Source organism: Oncorhynchus masou, chromosome 33, assembly GCF_036934945.1.
Source record: "Oncorhynchus masou masou isolate Uvic2021 chromosome 33, UVic_Omas_1.1, whole genome shotgun sequence".
Classification (NCBI taxonomy): domain Eukaryota; kingdom Metazoa; phylum Chordata; class Actinopteri; order Salmoniformes; family Salmonidae; genus Oncorhynchus; species Oncorhynchus masou.
Genome location: NC_088244.1, coordinates 27,928,239 through 27,933,238, shown reverse-complemented (window position 1 = coordinate 27,933,238; position 5,000 = coordinate 27,928,239). Strand labels below are relative to the sequence as shown.

General features: G+C 46.0%; 1 protein-coding gene across 2 annotated transcripts in view; it reads left to right on the top strand.

The window, feature by feature from the left end:
- Positions 1-5,000, top strand: part of LOC135528182 (plexin-A1-like) — a 299,019-nt gene that overhangs the window by 245,182 nt on the left and 48,837 nt on the right. The window lies entirely within an intron of this gene.

The following is a 5,000-nucleotide window of genomic DNA, read 5'->3' as shown; positions in this document are numbered from 1 at the left end:
TTTAGTATAGCCAATTGGATTTAATGTCTGTATATTTCATCATTTCATTAAGGATACCATCAACACCACAGGCCAGAGTTTTTATTTTGTCCTGTAACTCATTCAAGGTAATTGGAGAATCCAGTGGGTTCTGGTAGTCTTTAATAGTTGATTATAAGATCTGTATTTGATCTTGTATATGTTTTGTCTCTTTATTCTTTGTTATAGGACCAAAGAAATTGGAGAAGTGGTTTACCCATACAATACATCTCCATTTTGGATAGATCATTTTTCATGTTGTTGTTTGTTTAGTGTTTTCCAATTTTCCCAGAAGTGGTTAGAGTCTATTGATTCTTCAATTACACTGAGCTGATTTCTGACATGCTGTTCCTGCTTTTTCCGTAGTGTATTTCTGTATTGTTTTAGTGATTCACCATAGTGAAGGCGTAGACTCAGGTTTTCCAGGTCTCTATGTTTTGTTGGACAGGTTTCTCAATTTCTTTCTTAGATTTTTGCATTCTTCAACAAACCATTTGTCATTGTTGTTCATTTTCTTCAGTTTTCTATTTGAGACTTTTAGATTTGATAGGGAAGCTGAGAGGTCAAATATACTGTTAAGATTTTCTACTGCCATGTTTACACCTTCACTATTACAGTGGAACGTTTTACCCAGGAAATTGTCTAAAAGGGGTTGAACTTGTTGTTGCCTAATTGTTTTTTGGTAGGTTTCCAAACTGCATTCCTTCCATCTATAGCATTTCTTAATGTTACTCATGATTGAGTATTGCTCTGTTCAAGTAGACTGTGATTTTGCTGTGGTCTGATAGGTGTGTCAGTGGGCTGACTCTGAACGCTCTGAGAGACTCTGGGTTGAGGTCAGTGATAAAGTAGTCTACAGTACTACTGCCAAGAAATGAGCTATAGCTGTACCTACCATAGGAGTCCCCTCGAAGCCTACCATTGACTATGTACATACCCAGCGTGCGACAGAGCTGCAGGATTTGTGACCCGTTTTTGTTGGTTATGTTGTCATAGTTGTGCCTAGTGGGGCATATGCGGGAGGGAATGCTGTCACCTCCAAGTAGGTGTTTGTCCCCCTGTTTGCTGAGGGTGTCAGGTTCTTGTCCGGTTCTGGTATTTAGGTCACCACAGACTAGTACATGTCCCTGGGCCTGGAAATGATTGATTTCCCCCTCCAGGACGGAGAAGCTGTCTTCATTAAAGTATGGGGATTCTAGTGGGGGGATATAGGTAGCACACAGGAGGACATTTTTCTCTTTTAAGATAATTTCCTTTTAAATTTTTAGCCAAATGTAAAATGTTCCTGTTTTGATTAATTTAATGGAGTGAGTTAGGTCTGCTCTATAACACATTAGCATTAGCATACCCCCTGAGTCCCTTCCCTGTTTCACACCTGGTAGTTTGGTGGATGGGACTACCAGCTCTCTGTAACCTAGAGGGCAACCAGTGGGTCCGACTCCTCTATACCAGGTTTCTTTCAGGATGACAATGTCTGTATTACCGATTTCTTTGGTGAAGTCCGGTTTCCTGCTCTTTAGGCCAAAGGCAGATGACCTCAGACCTTGGATATTCCAGGATCATATAGTGAAGGCTTTTTGTTCCATAAAGTGTCCAATGTTGTTGGTCGTGGTTTGGCCTCAGGCCAGTAAGTGTGAGCAGAGCCTGCTGAGCATCTGGTACATACCATTGTCTTGGGCAAGTGTAAGAGTGGGGGTTGGGCCTGTTTGCCGCTCACTACCTGGGCGTATGGGGGACTTCCATGTTGAGGCCCTCTTTGCGGGGGTGGGGTGCATGGGGTGGGCAGGAGTGGCATAGGTCTGATCTGAGGGTGCCTAAATGGGGTGTGGGCATGGTTGACGTGGGGGGGTGTTGATTGGTTGGGGTGGGGGTGTGGGTGTGTCTGGGGGTGCTGTGGTCTGGATGTAAGTCCTCTTGGCGTGGGTCCTCTATGTGTAGGTCAAGGGGGGTCCTGCAGGTCTTGGAGGGTGTCTCGCTGGTCTGGGTGGGGTGTCTATTGATCTGTTGCTCCTGTGTGAAGTGTTGGGATACGTTTGAGAGCGATGTCCTTTAGAGTCCGGGCAAAGGTGGGCACTGCTGCCTTGTAGAGGTGGACCTGGTCATAGAGGCTGTTCAAGTCCAGGGTGGAGTGGTGGGCCAGGAAAACATTTGGTTTTGAGGCACAGTCACGGGAAATACTTGCGTTTACCCGCTTTATTGTGGCAGGGTGGAAGTCTTTTCTTGGTAGCAGGGAGGAGATAACCACTTGTGCGTTGGGGAAAGTAGAAGAAGCCTTTTCAATCACTCCATTCAGTGCTGTGGCCACCCTTTCCTGCTGTGCTCTCAGGTCGTTTGTGCCTGTGTGTATTATGATGTGGCTAGGTAAGCCTAGTTGGTCCTCAGACAGAAGGTCTAGGGCACGCTGGGTGTTTGGACACCAGAGTTCAGACACACTGTGTTTGGGAAAAAAACAATTTTCTTCTATATATTTCCCATTTGATCTCTCTCTCTCTCTCTCTCTCTCTCTCTCTCACTCTGTCTCGCTCTCTCTCTTGCTCTGTCTCTCACGCTCTCTCTCGCTCTCACTCTCGTTCTCTCTCGCTCTCTCTCGCTCTCTCTCGCTCTCCCCTGTTCTCACTCGCTCACTCTCTCTCTCTCACTCTCTCGCGCTCTCTCTCTCTCTTTCACTCGTTCTCTCTCTTTATCTCACTCTCTCTTGCTCTGTCTCTCTCACACTCTCTCGCTCTGTCTCTCTCACTCTCACTCTTGTTCTCTCACTCGCTCTGTCTCTCTCACTCTCTCGCTCGCTCTCACTCTCGTTCTCTCTCGCTCTCTCTCGCTCTCTCTCGCTCTCCCCTGTTCTCACTCGCTCACTCTCTCTCTCTCACTCTCTCGCGCTCTCTCTCTCTCTTTCACTCGTTCTCTCTCTTTATCTCACTCTCTCTTGCTCTGTCTCTCTCACACTCTCTCTCTCTGTCTCTCTCACTCTCACTCTTGTTCTCTCACTCGCTCTGTCTCTCTCACTCTCTCGCTCTGTCTCTCTCACTCTCACTCTTGTTCTCTCGCTCTCACTCTCTCTCACTTTCTCACTCTCGCGCGCTCTCTTTTTCTCACTCGCTCGTGCTCTCACTCTTGCTCTCTCTCGCGCGCTCTCTCGCGCTCTCTCATTCTCTCGCTCTCGCTCTCTCTCGCTCTATCTCTCTCTCCCTCTCTCTCTGAAATGGCACCCTATGTTCATGAAAGCTCAGAGGCACCTGTTCTGTGATATGGTTGTAATAAACAGACGAGGACCTTGACTCTGTCCTTGTTAACACATTTGTGTTATTATGTTATGTCAACCTATACAAACGACAACTTTGACAACTCTCTTTCTCTTTTTCACATTGTCTCCGTCTTTCTCTCTCTCCCCTCTCTCTTTCTCTCTCTCTCCCCTCTCTCTTTCTCTCTCTCTCCCCTCTCTCTTTCTCTCTCTCTCCCCTCTCTCTTTCTCTCTCTCTCCCCTCTCTCTTTCTCTCTCTCTCCCTCCCACTGTCTGTTTCTCTTTATTCATATGATGGGGATTGTGTGCGTCAGTATATTAGCAGGTGGATTAGCTTGTAATTTCATTTGGAATATTCAAGTATTTAACCAGGATTTTCCAGCTCTTTCTTTATTGCACTAGGAGCCCCAGAGTGGTGAAAGTAATTGAATTCTCTTTCTCTTCCTCCTCATTGTCTGTCAATAAGGAGCATCTCATGAATTTTGACTGACGTCTGGACTGCTAGTCGATACTCAGAGGGCCCAAACATCCCACCCTCCCTTTCCAATCCATCACAAACGGGTCTGAATGGGGAAGACAAAGCGTCAGAATGAGCCCACGTCTGATAAGGGGAATACAGACTCCCCAGAGTCCCCCTCTAGTATCTCTCCCCCATAATAACTAACTCTCCATCTCTCTCTCCCTCTCCATCCCTGCCTCAGCCTAGGCTGGTGCTCTCTTCGTGTGTGTGTGTGTGTGTGTGTGTGTGTGTGTGTGTGTGTGTGTGTGTGTGTGTGTGTGTGTGTGTGTGTGTGTGTGTGTGTGCGTGCGTGCGTGCGTGCGTGCGTGCGTGCGTGCGTGCGTGCGTGCGTGCGTGCGTGCGTGCGTGCGTGCGTGCGTGTGTGTGTGTGTAAGCTGTCTCAGATAAATATTATATCAGAGTGAATGCTGGGAGGGAGCGGGAAGGGTGGGTGTTCCTGAGCGACTCATTATCTTTTTATCCTCCAACCCCCTTGTTAGAGAGCATCTCTGATTTGCTTTGACACTTCAGCATGTAAAATATACATCTGTTGTTCTGCTGCGTGTGCGTGTGTGTGAGAGTGGAGTCTTGTTTTATTCACATGACGAGGAGGATGTGAATAGAGAGAGAAGTGGATTGAGAGGGTTGTACAGAAGGTGAAGAGGTACAGGAGGTGGAGCTCAGCACATTGAGCTAGGGATTCTAGTATGATCTAGTATGTTCCCGCTGTGGCTAAGATACATCTCCAACAATCAGTACTTGTCCATGTTTCAATCCAAGTGGAACAATGTGGTATTCCACGGTATAAGTGGGCTCTCGTTTGTCCCTATGCACATGATCTTCCTCTCTGTATATATACAGTCTCTCTCTCTCTCTCAATATATATATATATACATTTGAAGTCGGAATTTTACATACACTTAGGTTGGGGTAATTAAAACCCATTTTTCAACCACTCCACAAATTTCTTGTTAACAAACTATAGTTTTGGCATGTTGGTTAGGACATCTACTCTGTGTATGACACAAGTCATTTTTCCAACAATTGTTTACAGACAGAATATTTCAGTTACAATTCACTGTATCACAATTCCAGTGGGTCAGAAGTTTACTAAGTTGACTGTGCCTTTAAACAGCTTGGAAAATTCCAGAAAATGATGTAATGGCTTTAGTAGCTTCTGAAAGGCTATTTGACATCATTTGAGTCAATTGGAGGTGTACCTGTGGATGTATTTGAAGGCCTACA